General features: G+C 45.9%; 1 protein-coding gene across 3 annotated transcripts in view; it reads right to left on the bottom strand.

The window, feature by feature from the left end:
• MOB3B (MOB kinase activator 3B) overlaps positions 1 to 20,738 on the bottom strand; it is a 200,234-nt gene that overhangs the window by 35,550 nt on the left and 143,946 nt on the right. The window lies entirely within an intron of this gene.

The following is a 20,738-nucleotide window of genomic DNA, read 5'->3' as shown; positions in this document are numbered from 1 at the left end:
GTTTTCCTCTTACATTTAATATAAGACAGCAGGTAGGAGGCGAGCAATGCTAGAGGGAGAGGGGTGCTGCCTGACACAGAGTAATAGAGGGCCACCGGGACTACAGCAAATTGGGAAGCACCTTCCTCTCAAAGGGAGCAGCCGTGGCAAAACTCCAGCCAATGGTGGCCTAATGGGGACAGAGGCCCAGGGCTCTTAGAACTTCTGATTTTCCAAGATAATTCAGGAATTTGGAGCACTATGAGAACTTGCTACATTTTTAAAAACATGAGCAATAAATCTCAAGTTTAAAAAAAAAAATACCAGTGGTCAAAACAAGACATCTTTCTGGCTTAATGTGGCCTCCAGGCTACCCGTGTGCAAATTCTGATCCAAATTCTTCCCGAGATTCACTGTTGCTGAGGTGGGCAAATGCAACAATCTCCCTAGATAGCGGACATTGCGCTTGTCACCACTTCGCACATCTCCTTGAGGAAGGTCAGAGTGGGTTATGGACAGGAGGAGGCACCCTGATTTCCTCTCTGGTGACCACCACTGCCTGCTGGTCAGAGCGACACAGCAGAATGCACAAGCCCACTTCCTTTCTCCCTCTCAAACACTGTTGAAACTCTTGTTATTTACACTGTCCTTAAGTGGTGACATGTTCTAAGTTAAACAGACTTTGAATTCCTGCTCTTCAATTTTTCCAGCTGTATGACCACGGGCCAGAGAGTTAACCTCTCGGAGCTTCAGCTCTACCACATGTAAATAAAAATTCCAGCAGTTGTGAGGATTAGATACAGTGGTTGTGAGGATTAGACGTGGTGCCCATGCAACTCTGGTTTCTCTTCTATAAAAGAAGGATCATAATAAGGCCTTCCTTGCATGAGTAGGAGGGTGTTCACGTGAGTAAAATCAATAGTGCCTAGAGAGGAGGAAGAACTGACTAAATGGAAAGGACGCCCTTTCTCTCCCCACAGTAAGGTCTGGAGCATTCAGCTGTTGTTATAAGGAACACATCACTGTTACCAAGAAAAGGCAGACATGGCTACCAGCCTTTCCACAGAACTGCAGAGTGTGCTCAGGGTAGGCTTCTGGTCACCGTCCATCCCTCCACAGGGTCCCAGTGGCAGCTGTCTGGTGAGATACTCTGTAATGGGATCACCTGGGACCCCACGGCACGATGCGAGAGAGAGAACATGACTGGCAGCTGGCAGAGGCAAAGTCTGCCTCCCTGGGGCCCGGCACCAATACCCGCTTTTCTTCAAATACAAAGTGGGACCTATCAAATGAAACCCAGGGAGAGACTTGGGCACAGCTTGGCAGCTGTCTGGGCAACAGATGCTGGGACTTAGGGATGGAGGTGAGGTAAAGCTGGGGAGTGGGCAGCCCCTTGCAGAGAGCATGGGTGGTTTTCTATGCTGAGGAGGGGCCAGCAAAAAGCTGCCAGGCTGGGGAAGGGTCTGGAGTCTTCAGAGCAGCTCAAGTCCCAGAGGTGAAGGAATCTCCCGTGTGTTCCCATCAGAAGGGAACCCCTGTAACCCACACAGTGACAACACCAAGGGTTGACATCTGATTCCTTTACAACCTATCTGCAAAGGAGGCTTTACTACTCCTATGTCACAGATGACTAACACTGAAACTCTAAAGCACAGATTAACTTGCTTCAGGCTATTTAGCTAAAAAGTGGCAGGGCTGGGAATTGGACCAAGTCAGCCTGGTTCTAAGCACCATAAGATCTGGTTATGTTTGGAGTATGTCACTCTTTCTCTGCCAAGGACAGAGACATAGCTTGATGGCTAAGTGTAACGAGGCATCCAAAAGTTACTCTTAGTAGTACAGAAATAGGATTTAAAACACAAAAAGTGGTGGGAAGTGAGCGAAGTTTGAAAAAAGTTTATATCCGCAACAGTCACAGATTCAAGGTGATAGGAGATCAGCTAAAACACTCTGCTGCCTTCAAGGAGAGATATGTTTCCTCTGTCCATGCCTTAGGACCTGGGACTAATAGAAAAAGCCAACATTTACTGAGCACTTACTGTGTTCCAGGGACTGAGCCAAAAGCTTTATGTGGATTAGCTGACTGAACTCTGAGAACAAGGCTTAAAGACAGGTACTATGACTGTTTCCATCTCAAAGACGGGAAAACAGACTTGGGAAAATTAAGTAGCTGCCCAAGGTCACCCAGCTGGCAAGTAGTAGAGGAGGGGTCTGGAGCGAGGTCTGTCCAACCCCAAAGCCCAGAACCACCTTGAAAACCCGAGATGTTCCCCAGGGGCTCGGCACGCACCTCCAGCTCTGTGGCCCTTCCTTTCTGGGTGGCCCGACCCTCCTGTGGCAAGTTTACCTTTCACTCCCCCTGCCACAGTCCAGCAGAGGCTCACCGGCCGCCAGGCAACACGGGGAGTCTCAGCTGGGCCACTTCACCGGCTGGATCAGCCCCACCCCCACACACTGACCGCGGGTAAGGTGGTCTCGGATGCACTGAGCATGTTCATGACGACTGTGAGGTCCCTCTAGATGGTCCCCAGTTTGCATCTTTCCCCCATCCCTGCACTCTTGGCTCTGCCTTCCATCCCATACCTGGGGTCTGGCTTTGCCTTTGTCCTCCAACTTGGTTTGCCTCTTGGGTCTCCCTTTTGCGCTATGGCTAGAAATGGTCACTAGAGTAGCAGAGAGGAGTTGCTTTGAGATTCTGGAAGATTAAAGTCCTAGTCCTACAGTTTACTTGCCATACAGGCAGATTACCTCATCACTCTTCTGCCTTGTAAAATAGAGAAAAAACATTTGTTTTGTAGTGTCCTTAAACTAGTGTCTTACTATAACAGGTACTTAGGGGGGAACTGTCAGACTAAATTGTACTTTTGTCATTTTTTTCCCTGAACTCCCCTGGTTGATAAAACCCCAGGCGTAGCATCTCTTGACTGACTCTAGCTACAAGGTTGGGTCAGACTCTTCCACTATTCCCTCCCTTTCATGTAATTCATTCTTCAAAAGTGAACATTGCAAACGGTTCAAGTCAGGATGTGCTCAGCGAGCACCGGTCACCTCAAGCCAACTCTGGAAGCTGAGAAGTCCTGGGGTGGGAGTTCTAGGGAGCCCAGGAACCCCAGGGCTCTCTGCTGAACCAGACAGAAAATCCCAGTTCACAGAGAATGGGGTGAAGAAGAAGAATGCTTGGGGCACCTGGGCGGCTCAGTCGGTTGAGTGTCTGCCTTGGGCTCAGGTCCCGATCGCAGGTCCTGGGATGGGGCCCCATGTCCAGCTTCCTGCTCAGTGGGGAGGCTGCTTCTCCCTCCCTCTCTCTCTCTGCCTGCAGCTCCCCCTGCTTGTGCTCTTTCTCCTTCTCAGACAAATAAATAAAATCTTAAAAAAAAAAAAAATAAGAAAGCTAAATCGCAGTTGGGAAATTTTTTCAATTATTATCTATGGTTCAGGGGCCTTTTCTATAGTTGGTAGAGTATTTAGCTCTTTTTTCCCCTTCTCTTCTGCCTTCCAGGTGTTCAGATTTGTGTGAGTGTCCATATGTATGAATGTATATACAAGTGTGCATGTGTGTGTATGTATATATGCATGTGTATATACCTGTGTGTTGTATGTGTGTGAATGTGTTTATGTGTGTGTACAGACATGTATGCCTATATCTGTGTAGCATGCATGTCTGTGTGTGTGTTTTAAATAAACCTTCAGAAGGTGAGGAGTGGAAGACATCACTCTTTTGGAGGTAAAGAACCGCTGTCCACCCCTTTGGTGGACTCTGGAACTATCTCACCCTGTGTAACACGCTCTGTGGCAGCGAGATAAGGCAAGACTTGATCCTGCTGATCCACTCCCTTTCTTGACAGGTTCCAGAGGGACCAGCTCAGGAAATCAGATCAGTCTGAGGGTTTTTGTCTCTGTTATGCTGCTAAGAAATATCCAATTTTTATTAAATAGCCAAAGGAAAGGGAGCTCTGGGTGATGCCTGATTTGCAGTGTGTCCCAACAACACTCTGGGTATTATTGGCACAGTTTTATTTTTTGTTATAAGATTTATTTATTTAGAGAGAGATTGGGGGGGCACAGAGAGAGAGAAACCCTCCAGCAGACTCCCCGCTGGGGAGTGGAGCCTGACGCGGGGCTCCATTCTAGGACCGAGATCCTTACCTGAACTGAACTCAAGTCGGACACTAGTAAACTAAGCTACCCAGATGCCCGGCAGGTTTGTTTTGTTTGTTTTGTTTTTTTCAAGTACCTGAGGCTTAGCTCAAAGTATTTGCTCCTGGCCCCACAGCTAAAGGGTGGTAATGGTTTGGCTCTAAAACTCGGGTTTTTCTCTTCTACATCCTGTCACTATGGGCTCCAAGATGGTAGGGAACAGAGCAGCATTTCAGGACCTGCACTTAGCCCAGGACCTGGCTTATAGAAGGAGCTTGAAAAATGTGTGTTTGCTTGCTTTAAATGGCTAGAGTCCAGCAGCGGGAAGAATGACAGGCTAATGAATCACCACAAATAGATGCTGGGCTCGTTACAATGACGGCCCGCACCTTAGGGAGCCGTGCTCTGGTCGGGTCTGGGCAGAGGGCAGTCTACGTGGACACGTGGCCCCACTGACCCCGCTCAGGACTACATCCAACGTCCGGTTGCTCTGCCTCTCCTGCGTGTAGGAGATATTATGGATCCTCCACTTTAGTATTTCCCAAGGCATGTTTTTAAACTAATTTGGGAGAGCCTTGGCTAAAAAAAGAGAGGGACATGAGATCAAATGTATTTGCAAAAATGCTGCTTTCACAGAGGTTTACAGTGTATCTCTGCATAGGAAAGGACCTGAGAACTCCTGCAGCAAAAAGTCCTATTTTACTCTGAACCCCTCTTTCCCCTCATTATAGCTATTGGTTTAAAACACAGAGCCTGTAACAAAAGCCTGGCATTTGTTTCTATCTCATTCTACTTCTACTCACAATGCAGTCATATGCAAATGGCTGGTTCCTCTAAGCCTCAGTTTCCCCATGTAGAAAGAAAGGAGGTTAATGTCATCTGTAGCTTGTGAGGTGGTTATGAGGATTAAATACACGTATAAAAGGCTTTGCCTAATGCCTTGCGGACACAAATGCCTTGCAGACTCTCTTAGGAACCGTTACTTTGAGTATCCCATGGACCCAGTGTTCTTCAGAAAATACTTTGGGATTAAATTTCTCCTGCATATTTACTTTTCAGGAGGGCACTTCGGGTATTAACACATCAATTCTGAATTTACAAAGAACTCAGAGGGGCTATGTTCTGCCTTACATTATTTTCTACAAGTTTCTCATACTTAACGTCTTGTATAATTGTTAACTTCCCTGAACAAAGGGATTGTTTTTTACTTTGAGTCCGCCTTTAAAAGTACCTGGCACGGGGCTACATGGGGAACAGTCATCCATCAAAATCGAATCATAAAAGAGCAGGGATCTTATTTAGTCAAGATGGGAGTCTATCATCTCCTCTTTGGGGGAGGGAAAAAGCCTACAGCAGAAATGGTAGCCTTTTGCCAGGATCTTGATACGTTCCTAGCAAGGGAGGCTCCATGCTGCTTTTGGTGAAAAGGAAGGAGAGCTCTGTGATAAGAACATTTTGATCTTACCTCCGGGGTGGGAAGAAAAAAACAAACAAACCTGAAACTCCTCTTTTCTTATCATTAAAACCTCCCTTCCTTGCCTTTCAATGTATTTTTTCAGGTGGTGATTGTTAATTTTCAGTTACTTTACTCAATTAGAAAGTTAATGGCAGACAATATTAACCAGTATTCCTAACTGAAGTAGGGTGTGCGTCTGAAGTGCTTGCAGTTAAACCTTGATTACTTATTGCGATGGAGACTTACCATGTGACTATAATCCCAGACCCAGATAGGTACTGATTGATACAGAAAACAACCTTTGATCAGAGAGTCTTTAAGTGATTTGCAGTCACGGACCCGGTCTCTCCGGTTTTCCCGCACCTCTGCCCCACCCCCAGCCATGTCCCAGGACTCTCAGATTCAAGCTGGAAAATTTTAGTCTTTAAGAAGTTGTTCCAAAAGGAGTTGTGTTCAGAAGAGTGTTCTACAAAAACGTGACAGACAGGCAGACGCATGCACACGCACACACACCCCTCCCTGGATCTGGATGGTCTCAGATCATGTGATGGAGCTTGGTCTCTGCAAATGGCTCAGTAATGAAATGAAGTTGGTGAACCCAAAATAGGGCCGGGCTGAGCTCAGATGCCAGAGTGAGCTGAGGCAAAATGCCGGGGCAGAGGTCAGAATCCCAACCCCATCACTCATGTGCCGTTCCGGCAGAAATCAGACTCGAAGCAAGGCTGCAGTTTGCAGGACGTTCAGGCCAAGAAGGGGGCTGAGCCCGAGAGCGGGGATGAAAGCAGAGGGTGAGGTGAGCCTGTCTGGTTTGGACTCTCCTGAAGGCTGCCAGGCAGTCCCCAGCTCTGCCTCCACTGTTCAGGAAGACAGGGTGCTCGGCAGGGACCCAGCCTCTGACAGAGCCCTGCAGAGTTTATGAATGTGCCTCACCACAACTTTCTGATCTCCAAGCCACATTCAGTACCACAGCTAAATCGAGCATGGAATATAATAATTTCTCTGGGGCCCCATGTGGATTTGTCTTTTATCTCTGACTTATCTCCTTTCTCCAAAACAAAACTGAATAAAAAATCCTAGTGACGTCTGAGCTTCAGTCCGTTTTCTTTCTTCCTCCTCCTTCCTCTTCCCTCCCTTGCACCAAGCAGATGCCCCGTTCAATCCTTCCTCTGCAGACACACCTGGAAGAAAAGAAGCTGTCTAAATGGCTTACGTTTCCTTTTTCATCCTATCACAGATGCTGCAAAGGGAAAAGAGTCCCTCAGAGAATGCAGAAATGACCGGAAGGATGGGGCCACAGGCTGGAGACAAAGGTCCCAAACTCAAATAAGAGCTGCGGGTAGTTTCTGTGTTCGCTGAAATGCATTCCTGTCCTCATCACCTTCTTTCTTTTCTTTGGAAGAGAACGCCCAATGCTTGGGGATGAGACTGGTTCACGAATCACACCAGGCTGGACCTGCACCACGGAGGTGTAGAGAGGAAGGGCTAAGAGATGGTCTCCAGTGACACCGACAACTGCCCTCAAACATCCCAGGTCCCACAAGTAGTTGGCAGACGTTCCAGCCCGTCACTGACCTGGTTAATACCTCTATTTCCTTAGGAGCTCAGCCCACAGGCCGCCCTCATTTCTAGCCTCAGGTTATCTGACATCTGCTATCTGCTCCAGAAACTTCCTGAGCACAGATCCCAGAGGGCAATTCCACACTGCTCTGTGGAAATCCCTGACTGAAGGCCAGCCCCTCTTCTAGACTGTACCCTCCCTGAGGTCCTCCTGGCTGATCCTTAGTGCCCAGCGTGGAGCCTGGAGCAGGCTAGGTATGTAACCAATGCTTGCCACGTGCTGGATGGAGGCCTGACCTCTCAGGCCACATGCTGACCCTGAAATCAAAAGCTCAGAAAGGTAAAATCTTAAAAAAAAAAAAAGGGCAGGGGGTGAGGCACCAGGGTAGCTCAGTGGGTCGGGCCTCTGCCTTCGGCTCAGGTCATGGTCTCAGGATCCTGGGATTGAGTCCCGCATCAGGCTCTCTCTGCTGAGCGGGGAGCTGCTTCCTCCTCTCTGTCTGCCTCTCTGCCTACTTATGATCTCTGTCAAATAAATAAATAAAATCTTAAAAAAAAAAAAAATAAAGCTCAGAAAGGCAAGGGGAGGGCGCCTGAGTGGCTCAGTGGGTTAAGCCTCTGCCTTCGGCTCAGGTCATGATCCCAGGGTCCTGGGATCGAGCTCCATATTGGGCTCTCTGCTCAGCGGGGAGCCTGCTTCCCCCTCTCTCTCCGCCTACTTATGATCTCTGTCAAATAAATAAAATCTTAAAAACAAAAAAAAGGCAAGGAGACTGAATGTTGGGATTTCATCCCTTTATGATGAAAAGGGACCTGCATTCCAGTCTCTCTGATTCCAGAGCCTGTGCTCTTTCCACCATTGTTAAGATTACTCACAGGCTGTTCTCATGGCTCCTTCCATCTCTCTTCAATCCAACTAGCAGAATTGGGGAAGCAAAACTTGTTAAAAGACGAAGGTAGAAAAGGGAGGTTTGGCTCTCACTTCCCCCAAACACATGTGTCATCTGGGGTAAAGGACAGCCGCGAGGCGTCTGGCCCTCGTGTCCTCTACGCGGGTTCCCACTCTAGCCGTGGAACGTCCATGCTGCTTGTTCTTGAGGAAGTTTGCTGACTTCTAAGAGGCTTGTTTCCTGATCCCAGGAACGGGGATAATGATACCAGGGCCTCTGTGAGATGGTGACTTGGATCAACACAAGCACAGAGCCCAGGCACCCGGGAGGCACTCGGGAAGTAACAGCCTACGTTACTGTGGTTAGGAAGTTCAGGCTCTTCCTGGTCAAAGCCAAGGGTGCGGGGAAGGACAAAGGAAACAGGAAAAAGGAAGCGACCTTTTCTTCAAAAGGGCAGACTCTCCTGGAAAGTGGATTTGGGGAACATCCTGAGAGTTGTCTGAAGAGTTTCCACATGACAAGATAAAAACTCACGGTGTGCCCAGTCCTTTTGGGGGCTGCCTGACGGCACACGGAGTAACAACCAGAAATGCCCACATTTCTCCTTAAAACAGTTGCTCCTGTCTGGGGGCGTCTGTGCTGTCTTTTATGTCTTTGGAGGCCAGTAACTGAGGAGAGCACGTATGAAACTCGCCGTACAAGTCCTCAAATTCACTCATTCTCAATAGTTCATGAATAAAAACAACATCCCACACACGTGGGAAAAGAAAACAGACCTCCTCTGGCAGCGTGTCTGAGAACATACCATTTCCAAAACACTTGCAAAACAAAATGCAGTTGGATCACAAGGAAAACAAACAATGAAAAAAAAGAGTTAACAGCTCTCTTTCTCAAAAATACGCATCCTCCTCCTCTTCGCTTCCTCTGGGGCCCATCCTATGCACATTCTCCTGCCCCCTGCAAAATGCAGAGATCTATACATTTATCTAAAGAAGCCTCGTGCTTTCGCTGGTGAAAAGTCCGCTGCGGAGGACTGACTGCTCTAAGCAGATGTTTTGTGTTATCTCAGAGCGTTCCTCAAGAAAGTGTCTGTTCCTCATGCCAAGGAAAACAATCTCCTGTAGCAAGACTTTGTTCCTCTGCCTAAAAAAAAAAAATAAAAAGTCCCCAAACAAGCTGACAGCTGCAAATGGTTAGAAATAAACTGGCTACTACTCTGTTCTCCCCCTCCCTCTGCCCTTCGCCAGCGGCCCCCGTGTTGCCCTCTGACCTGCAGTCACAGTGGTGGGACTGAAGGAAGATGGACGAGCGTGTGATTATCCGTTCAAAACAGATTGTTAATTCTTTCAGACGTGCCATTTGCTGGGCAGAGGAAGTGCTGTTTCAGCCACCCAGAGGAGCGGCTGTAGATACAACGTGCCTGCCTGTCCCACTTCCCTCTCTCCCCAGTGTCACCTCCCTGCTGTGGAGACTGTTCCTCATCTGTCCGTCCGTCTGTCCGTCCGTCTGTCCGCTGCCAGGCTGTCTGCCCTCACCCTCTGCAGGCAAGGCACGGAGGAGGGAGGAAACTGACAAAGACCCAGCAAAACCCCAGAAAGATACTCATTCACTCTGGACTGGCATTAAGAACCGTAAAACAAACAAACAAAACTGTAGCTAGTTCAGATGTGCTGAGTTTAATGAAAAGCACACAGGCCAAATGAGATGGGAGCGAGCCGAGCACACGATGTTAATTAATCAACTTTATTAGCACTGGAGATTTAGACAGAGGTACCTGCCCTTGGATCAGAGCCCCAGTCAGAGTCTGCAACTGACTCAGCCTCCTTGTCGTGGATGGTATGTTGTGAGTGTCTTCAAAAGTAGAAGTTTTCGGGCGCCTGGGTGGCTCAGTGGGTTAAGCCACTGCCTTCGGCTCAGGTCATGATCCCAGGGTCCTGGGATCGAGTCCCGCATCGGGCTCTCTGCTCAGCGGGGAGCCTGCTTCCTCCTCTCTCTCTCTGCCTGCCTCTCTGCCTACTTGTGATCTCTCTCTGTCAAATAAATAAATAAATTCTAAAAAAAAAAAAAATGTTTAAAAAAAAAAAAAAGTAGAAGTTTTCTCTAGTCACCGGCAGAAACTTTCTCCCACTATGGGAAGGGCAATTAATACCAAATCTTGTCTGAATAGTTTCTAGCCTGTAATTTTCTCTCCATCCCCACGGCTACTTCCTAGCTCAAGCCACCATCACCTCCTGCCTGGTATTGGAGCTTCCCCTGCTCCACTCTTGGATTTTTCCAGTCTCCCCCTGATAGACAGATGATCTTCCTAATATGCAAATGACCTTCCTAATATGGAAAGCTAACCAGCATATCCATCTTTCTGCATTAAACTCTAAAGCAACTTGCCATTGCTTGAAAGTAAAAACAGAGCTATTTGACACAGCAGGCAAGACTCGCTGTGGTTTCAATTCTGTATATCTCTCCATCATCACCTCTGGAGCCCTCTAATTTACATATAATACTCCAGCCCTCTTGGGCTCCTTCTGGGAGACGCCACATACTAAGAGTTGGCAGCTGGAAACCCTCTTCCTCAGGTTCCCTTTTTAGTCTAACTTCCATTTGTTATTCAAGGCTCAACTATGTGATCACTTCTAGGATATCCTCCTCATCTACCTCACCCTGGTCAGGTCAGGCACATCAAGATACCCTATACCTGTCCCATGAGGATACTTATTACATTGTATTGTACTCTGTCCATTTTTTGGTCTCCCACTAGAATGAAAATTTTGTGGTATCAGGCAATGTCCTTTTACCTTTCTTGTTTACAGTCATCCCTGCCATCAAATGCATACCAGAACATGGTCCCAATGAGTCCCTGTAAAGTGAACACATGAACACATGCCCATATAAAGTGGGGGTGGTGAAGACTGCCTGCTCGGGCTGCCTTTGCTTCCCATCTTCAAGCAGTGGCCAAGTCACAGCCTGAGAACTCTTGCTCTGTGGAAAGTTTCCCCAGGGAATTGCTACAGGCAATAATAATTTAAATTGAATAATTTAACCTTGTTTTGTCCAAAGCTATAAGGCTGTGGGGAAAGTTGATAACTTCAGGACGCCGGGGTGGCTCAGTCAGCTAAGCCTCTCTGCCTTTGACTCTGGTCATGATTCCAGGGTCCTGGGATGGAGCCCTGCATTCGGCTCCCTACTCAGTGGGGAGTCTGTTTCTCCCTTTCCTCTGTCTCTTCCCTGGCTGTGCGCGCTCTCTCACTCTCTCTCAAATAAATAAATACAACCTTTAAAAAAAAAAAAAAGAAAGTTGATACTTTAATCTCTTCTTACCTGGCAGATTGCACAGAGAAATTAATTTTCTTATCAGGTTTTCACTCATAGTGAGAAAGCAGCACCTCCTCAAATTTACTGTATATTTGTACTGAAGTGTCAACTTTCATCTAAATAGAAAGGTGTCAGTTAGTTTTCCAATCTTAGCAAAAATGGAAATAAGCTAGGATTGGTTCACAGATACTCCTGAGATACATGATGGGGGCAGGCAGAAGGGCGGGAGATGATAGCAAAGTAATGGATCCTTTTTGGAAAGGCCAGCAGATCCAGATAAAGGATGAACGGAATCCAATTTGAGGGGTGCTTTGCAGAGCCAAAAGGGAACAGTGACCAGGAGAAAATTAATCTGAGGCAGGGGGTGTAATGGTTGGGTGAACTTCCTTCCGGCAGAAAGAGTGTAAGAAAAGGCAACTTGCCAAAGAAGTTCAGAAAGACTCTGCATGCAAAGACCCACAGAGCCTGAAGCTGAGGGGAAAATGGCAGGTGGTGGATGTAGATGACCCTTTACCCCTCAGCTGAAGGGGTAAGGCAGGGACTGAGCAGTAAGTGGTGAGTCCTTGTATCTGCATGTAAGACCCCATGGGGGTAGAGGAGCCTGGGTGGCTCAGTGGGTTAAGTGTCCGACGTCAGCTCAGGTCATGATCTTGGAGTCCCCTACTGGGCTCTGCACTCAGCAAGAATTCTGCTTGTCCAGTTCCCTCTCCCCCCAGCTCGTGCTTTCCTTCTCTTCTCTCAGATAAACAAACAAATAAATAAGTGAATAAATAAAATCTTTTTAAAAAGATCCAGTGAAGGTAAACTAGTGAGATAGGGATGAAACCAGAACCACAGCTCTAATATTTGATCTCTGGGATCAGAGTTCAGCTAAATTCAAAGGCTAAGCTGTTAATCTATAAATCACCTACTTGAATACAGTCTGAACTAGGAATCACAAAATCAAATGCCTTCAAGTTCAGAAAGAAATAAAAGTAACGTGGGCTTGGTGTTACACAGTAGGGAGCGATGCATATGGCGACAGCCCGACACCTGGAGAGCTTTCTGCAGGGAAGGTAAGAGCCCCTCTGCCTGGCTAATTGCTGTTGAGCAGGACTATGGGCCCAGGACTGCCAGACCTTCTAGCAGTCTAGAAGAGTCCAACTTGAAATCTGTTCATAGTTAAATGTTAACGGTGAATTAAAAAACATTAAAGATGTTCAACATGTTATTTATTAATGTAATTTATCTTCACATAGTTATCTCACCTTAGAAAAGTCGACTTTCTGTAAGATGACAACTTAATTTTTAAAAGTTTACAGTAAAGGGACGCCTGGGTGGCTCAGTTGGTTAAGCGGCTGCCTTCGGCTCAGGTCATGATCGCAGCGTCCTGGGATCGAGTCCCACATCGGGCTCCTTGCTCCGCGGGGAGCCTGCTTCTTCCTCTGACTCTGCCTGCCATTCTGTCTGCCTGTGCTCGCTCTCTCTCTCTCTCTCTCTCTGACAAATAAATAAATAAAATCTTAAAAAAAAAAGTTTACAGTAAAAAATTTAAAGTGCTCTGGTCGCCAGTGAGTACACACAACAACAGACTATAGTTTCTAACACCACCATTCTGTAGTAAAAGGAATTGGGGCTGATCCTAGGGCTGGGACAGGACTATAAAAGATGGCCTGGCATTCCTGGTTGTGCCAGAAAGAAAGAATGTCATGAATAAAATCACAACCTTGGAGGGATGTCCAAGGGACACTAGAGGCAACCTAAAAGAGCTCTTGAACCACCAAAGCTGGAATAGGAGCAACAAAATAAACGGAAGAATACTGGATTATAACCCAAAGTATAAAATAAATACCCATAAGTTCAGACTGATATAAATAAATGATTGAATAAATAAATGGAATATAGACAAATGTCTCATGCAGTGGAACTCCAAATAATTTATGTAGATATCTCCCCCAGCAGGAGGTAGAACCTACTTTCCCACTGTTAACTGCGGGGTATGCTAGGTAACATTCTTCCAAACAGTGAGTACATGAAAAGGGAAGCAGAGAGAACAACTTCATGGAGATAACTGACAAGCACTACACTGGCCAGGTGATCAAGGTTAATGTCAGCAATGATAAGTCACTGGCATGGTGTATATCTTTGATATGATGTGATGAAAATGTCACTTGGCCTCTGCAGTCTTCCTCTCAAGAATACAGAACCCTTGCCTAATCATGAGAAGAACACCAGGCAAACCCAAACTGAGAGAGAGTCTACAAAATACTGGACAAATACTGCTCAAAATTGTCAAAGTCATCAAAAACAAGAAAAGTTTGAAAAAGCATCATAGCCCAGAGAAGCATAAAGAGATAATGATGGTTAAACGTTATGTGGTGTCCTGGATGGAATCCAGGAACAGAAAAAGGGCATCAGAGAAAGAAAGGCTCATGATATCTGAACACTGTGTGAAGTTTAGCTGACGGCTGGTACTGATGTTAGTTCCTTAGTTGTGACCCATATATTATAGACATAAATATAAACGTAATGTAAGATGTTATTAACATGAGAAACTGTGTGAGGCATTTATGGGTACTCTGTACTATCCTTGCAATTTTTGGTTAAATCTAAAACTCTTCTAAGTAAAAATTTTATTTATGTAAAAAATACCACTCTATGGGCCAAAAATATTTGATTGGGCCCAGGAACCATGAGTTTTTACCCTTTCGTTCACGTATTGACATTTCTATATTTACTGATGAAACTCTGATCAGAACTGGCTATATAATCTGCAGAGCCCCTTGTTCAAAAATTATTAAGAATTTCAAGATGGTGATGGCAAAGTGTTAAACCAAGCACAGGCTCTCCTGAGGGCAGGATCCACGTGACCCACGCCCGGGAAGCAGGCATCTCTGATACACAGCATAGTCTCAACAGAGCTGCCCAGTTAGTAGTTCTCCTTGCCAGATAAAACTCCCACATACGCTCTTCATTTGTTCACTAACCAATTTACATAATTTATTTGTTTGGGGATGTGCAAAATACTGGAGATTCAGCAATGAGTAAGAGTTAAATTGGGCTGATAAATCTTTTTTTTTAAGGGCTTTTTATTTATTCATTTATTTATTTTAATTTATTTGTCAGAGAGAGAGAGAGAGCGTGAACACAGGCAGACAGAATGGCAGGCAGAGGCAGAGAGAAGCAGACTCCCTGCCGAGCAAGGAGCCCGATGTGGGACTGGATCCCAGGATGCTGGGATCATGACCTGAGCCGAAGGCAGCTGCTTAACCAACTGAGCCACCCAGGCGTCCCTGGGCTGACAAATCTTAAGGTCACCTTATAGCTAAGTGCCATTTGGGAACTGACACTAGACGCTCCCCCAGGCAGACACCCCTGAGATCGATCCATCCCCTCGTCCTGTCGATTTTCTCCTTTTCTCCCATGTCAACTGCAATTCTATGAACTACAAGGGAACTTCTGATGGAAGTGGATTTTCAAAATTCTAATACTAAAAATGCAAAGGCATTATGAGACTATTTTATAATATTTGCAATGATGTTTCCATGACTTTGGTTCCTAAGAGAAACTTACATCCCCCAAGAACCTAAAGGCACCATGTATTAACATGTCAATAGCACTGATGACTCAAAACAAACTGACAAACCCATGAGCTGTTTCCCCCACTTTGCAGATAAGAAAATGGGAAGCTAAGAGAGGTTGAGTCACTTGCCCAAGAGATAGAAATGATAGGTAGTAGAGCTGAAGTTTCATCCCAGATCCATCCCACTCCAAAGCGCACACATGTCTCAAATAAAACACTTTCTACCCGCCGAAAACCAAGGCAGTTCCCTTAAAATTATTTTTTAAATTAACTTCATCTTCCAGAAAATGCCTCCTAATAGTTTTAAAAATCCTCAATTGAAAGAAATGACTTTGAGGCCATTAGCCAGTTTTAAGGTCCTTAAAAAAACACAACTTTTGAGGAGAAGAGTCTGAGAGTTCAGGAAGTTTTGTCTTTTGGAATTTGGTGGAGGCAGGTGGGAAGAGCAGTAAGAAGACAAAGGGACTCAAGCAATTGCCTCTTTGGGAGTTGAGAGTCTATAGCAGAGGTAAGATACGGATGCTGCAGGCCAACACCAGCCACCAGGCATGTTTTCTTTGGACTACGCAGTATTTTTGAAATGCTGCCAACATTTAGAAATTGGGACCTATAATACAAAGATCAAGAATTCTGGTTTCTCTTGGAAAAACTCAGAAGACCTGGCACAACTGAACCGAAATTGCTTAAGGCAAAGCTAAGTGCTGTCTGCTTCCTGTAACTGGGAGATGCTGTATTCACCTGGGCAGTCCCATTCATTTCACTCATTTACTGTCCCAGCCTGGACTCTTCAAAGAAAACATTGCATGTGGTTGCAAATTTGGCTGCAGTACATAGCAGGCACTTGTGGCTGTGTGCCCTTCCTTGGGAGAGGCCTCCTGCCGTGCGGGAGAAAGGACTCTTCCCAGCAAGGGGCCGCTCCAGAGTGGTGCCCACTGGACTACCACCTGCTCCTCTAACCTGGGCCACCAGTCCCAGCTGCTGAGGAAGCAGGTGGTTTTGTTTTGTATGGCCAGGGGAGGCTTGGTTTCATAGAAAACATCTACTGGCTATACTGGAAATCATTATCCTAGTGGTACTGTCCCCGAGTATGTAGTATTTTCAGATTCCTTCTTACCAAGCCTCTCTGTAGTGAACCGTCCTCTTTCTAGAGCTCCATTCGACATATGTGTGCAGAGGGCATCATATGCTCGTTTTCTGAAGGCAACTCCAGGAGGAGCATCAAGAGAGAGACTCTTGGGTTAATGAAGGCAATGGGCTTGGTGTTTTGCAACACAGGAGTTTCCTCCCTGTCTTTTCTTTGTTAACATTAAGATCCATGGTCCTCAAATTACACAGACTTGATTTTCCCACTGCCTGCATATTTGCATGGTATACACAGACATTGCTAAACCCCCTTCTTGGCACATTTGGTCTATTCTATATTGTAAGCACGGTGATGCTTTGGCGATATTACACAGAAGCACTGTTAGCCAGCCTACTCACTGGAGAGGACCAAAGTCCTACCCCCACACTGCCCCTATGCACCTTGAGGGAATCCCAGAAGTCCCAGCTGGGCCACCTTGCAGGGCACATGTCCCCTTGCCCAGGACGACCTCTCCTCTAAGTTCTGATGAAGTTCTCACTCTTGTGGGCTGAAATATTAGTACCCTTTGAATGGTAATTAGCAATTTTCAATATTTCTAGTTTTGTGAAAAACCTTTTGACTTATAAACCTATGTTTAATTTATCAGATAGGTATTTGGGAATGTATATTTATAAAAGCAGACTGCTGCCTAAATTCTTTTGGTCTAATCATAAAAGTAGTAATGTTTAAAAATTAGAAAACGCTGTCAAGTTTAAATATCATCACCCATAATCCCACCAAAGAATAACCACTGATAATATTTTGGCGTGTTACCTTCAGGCCTTTTTTCTTTGCATATGTATATGTACATCTATGTGTATGTGTGTAAGCATGTATGTATGCATATAGTATACTGCTCTTTAGTATATGTGCTGCTGAAGTGAGCACAGTATATTGTTTTTTAAAAATAAGATCAAAATCACATAATATATTGTATTCTTTTTACACTTAACATTATATCATGAGTACATATCATTATATCATGAATACATATTAAACATTCTTTGAACAATGAATTATCACAGATTCAACAATTATGAGGACAAAATAACGTCTGGGTAACTCTCCTTGAGTATATCTTTAGCAATTAGTATCTGACAATTTTCCCTGGTTAGATTCTTAGGAATGGGTTGAATCCCATAGTTCATATATATATTTAGTTTACATATATATATATATATTTTAAACATTTTATTCCTTTATTTGAGAGAGACAGAGTGAGAGAGAGGACAAGCAGGGGGAGCGGCAGGGGGAGCAGCAGAGGGAGAGGGAGAAGCGGTGCTCCATCCCAGGACCCCAGGACCACGACCTGAGCTGAAGGCAGACACTTAACCAACTGAGCCACCCAGATGCCTCTCCCATAATTTATATGAATAGTTCACACACATTTTGCACTTGACTCCAGAGCAGATTCACTTGTTTTATAGGGAATATTAGCTTTCCTGTAAATCTTGAAATAAGATTAATGGGCTCTATTTATCTGCAATATTGGTATTCCCTGGCATACCAGTGAATTCCTCCAATGTGAAGACCTCAGCTGGAGAAACCCTGAGGTAGGACTGAAGCACTAAAGCCGGAGACGGTAATTAATAGTCTTCCTTTGAGTATAGCCATAGCTCTCTCAACCCTGGCTACACATTAGAATTACCTGGGAGCATGTTACTACAAAACAAAAATAAAACGAAAACCAACCAAACAAAAAACCTTATTAGAAATGCAAATTCCTGGGGACGCCTGGGTGGCTCAGTTGGTTAAGCAGCTGCCTTCGGCTCAGGTCATGATCCCAGCGTCCTGGGATGGAGTCCCACATCGGGCTCCTTGCTCCGCGGGGAGCCTGCTTCTCCCTCTGCCTCTGCCTGCCATTCTGTCTGCCTGTGCTCGCTCTCTCTCCCTCTCTTTGACAAATAAATAAAATCTTAAAAAAAAAAAAAAAAAGAAATGCAAATTCCTGGACCCCAACCCACAGGCACCATATCTGACTCCCTGGGACGAGGGCCCAGCAATCAGTGCATTTGAAGATGCACTCCAGATAATCATGATCCATGTTGAAGTTTTAAGACCACTAGCCTAGAGTATTTCTTGTACATATTCCTGCCCTAGGCACACAGCCTGCTTCCCCCAGCAGGGAACCTTACTGAAGAGTCACAGTATCTGGTGTCAGACAGACCTGAATTCAAGTCTCTTATCTGCCACTGACTCGCCACATGCTCCTGGGCAAGTAAGTGAATCAGCTCCTCGAAGGCTCAGTTTCACCATGCAGAACATGGGGATAATATCAACCATACACATGCCTCATTGGGTTATTATGAGAATTAAATGGAAAAAAATAATGAAAGGTGTTTTGCAAAATGGGTATAGCTTGATAAATACTTGCTAATACCATTAACCATCAGAGATACCATTACTAGTGGTCAGGCGGCCAGGAAGAAAGCTTTGGAGGTGGAGGAAGCCAAGGGATCTGGTGGTTGGAACATCCAAAACAGATGTTTGTTCCCTGATTCTTCTCTAGTACAGGCTTGGATTTAGATTACACCTGCCGCTGGTATGAACAGATGAGTCTCCCAGGATGAGACAATAAATCATTCTCTCAGGAGCTGTCTTCAAACTGTAGAAGTACTGAAAATGTATGGCTAGAGGTATAGGCCTGGTCATCTGGATGTGAGAACTGCCAGGGGTAAGAGGAGGGGGAGAAGGAGCCGGATGCCACTATTACCTAGACCAATGTTTGTAAACGGGGGCCAGAAGAAGCATGTGGAGGGCTCATTAAAACACAGATTGCTGTGGGGGGTGCTTGGGTGATTCAGTTGGTTAAGCATCTGCCTTTGGCTTAGATTATGATCTCAGGATCCCAGGATCGAGCCCCATGTTGAGCTCCCTGCTCAGTGGGGAGTCTGCTTCTCTCTCTCCCTCTGCCCCACCCCCCACCTCCCACTTCTGCAGGCTCTCACTCTCTCTCAAATAAATAAAATCTTTAAAAAAATAAATAAAACAAAAATAAATTAAAATGATGGTTGGGCTGCACCCTGGTGTCTGCATGTTTGGGATGGGGTGCGGGTTTTGCACTTCTATCAGATTCCCAGATGATGTTCACACAGCTGGTCAGACCACACTTCCTGTACTAAATTGAAACTTCATGAAACTGAAAGGCAACACTGAACTGTGATCTATAAAAGCTTAAGAAAGGAAAAAATGTTCTCCAAGACATTTGCATTTCCTCTGTAAAATTCAAATGCCTTCTGACAGGACTGGCCAACTTGACAGGCTGATGGTCACGATTTCATTTGAACCCCAGGTCCGGTGCAGGGTATTGGTGAGGCAGAGTGATGGGTGCAGTGGCGGGGTGGGATTCCAATCCTTCCCAGTTGAATCTCCTCCTTCCAAGAAGCCAAGCCATACCCATCTCTTAGTGAGGACTAAGTGTTTGTATATACAATGTCATCAATCCCTTCCCCAATCCTACGATGTAGGTATTACTTGTATCCCAATTTAGAGATGAAGGAGGTAAGCTCAAAGAGGTTAAACAAGTGTTCTGAAGACACATGGCTAGAACAAGGATCTTCAGGTATCAGACTTCAAAATCTTTTTCTTTCTTTTTCTGACCCACACAGTGGGTGGAGGAGTCCAGTTTGTAGATTGAAAGACACGTGCATGGCTGAGAACAAAGAAGGCATTGTTGGCATATGGTCACCCTGCGTTGGAGCCAGGGTGGGGCGGGGTTAGTGGGATGGACTCTGCATCTGGGGGTAGGTAAAAGAGGCATGGGTCATATTCCTCCCAGCCGGCCCTCTAGCAAGCTCTGGTCCCACCGTCTGGACCAACTATAAAGGAGGGAGTGTTGGCCTCACTCCATCCAGTTCCTTGATAACTACCCTCAAGGATGTGGCCAGGATGATGACAACCATCTCCAGTCCCAGCCCCAGCCCCAGCCCCAAAGGGACACAGTCAGGGTTTAGACCCAGAAGCATTAGAACTGGAGGTCAGCCCAGCTGAATGACTATGGGGATGAGGGCTGGGGATTTCTGTGGCTGTCTGTTCATGCCTCTGGCTCACTCTTTGGCCTTCTGGTCTGACCACCCAGCACCTGCCAGCTCTGCTTTGTTCCCTGACCCCACACCTTGGGGACTATAGCATCATAGAGTGTAACAGGTGAGTGAGGTGATAAGAGAAATGGAGGTCTTATCACACAGGAAGGCCAAGAGAAGACTGGACAGATACTGTTCAAACACTGAAAGGCTGTCATTTGGAAGACAGAAAGGGAAAAGAAAACAGCAAGTCATTTGCCCAGGGCCATAAAGCTGACAGGCACTAGAGTAGAGTTCAAGCCCATTTCTTTCTGACTTCCAAGTCTGTTCTCTTTCCACTACTCTCTTCTGCCTCCTTAAGGCCAGAGGCAGTCCCTTCCTTCTTTAGGTCAATGCAAAGACAAACTTGTGTTTTATCCGAAGTGTCAGCAAGTGGGACGCACTGCTTCAGGTGATGGGGAGCTTCCCCTGCAGGAGATGTTCAAATGGAGGGTTACTGCTAGTGTTATTGGTGAGGGAACCCAGGAAAGAGAGGGTAGTTCCCAGTACTGGCTACACGTGACAACACGTGACATTTGTCAACGGGACCGATTACTAGCCGGGCTTCTAATCTGCCCCGAAAACAGATAATTTTTCGAAGCACCTTCAAGGATTCTAAGGCAGCCTTTGGGAACTGTTTGGGTCTCCTTCACCTCCGAGATCC

This window comes from Mustela nigripes, chromosome 9 (assembly GCF_022355385.1).
Source record: "Mustela nigripes isolate SB6536 chromosome 9, MUSNIG.SB6536, whole genome shotgun sequence".
Lineage (NCBI taxonomy): Eukaryota > Metazoa > Chordata > Mammalia > Carnivora > Mustelidae > Mustela > Mustela nigripes.
The sequence above is the reverse complement of the archived record's forward strand: the minus strand, read 5'-3'. Positions and strand labels throughout refer to the sequence as shown.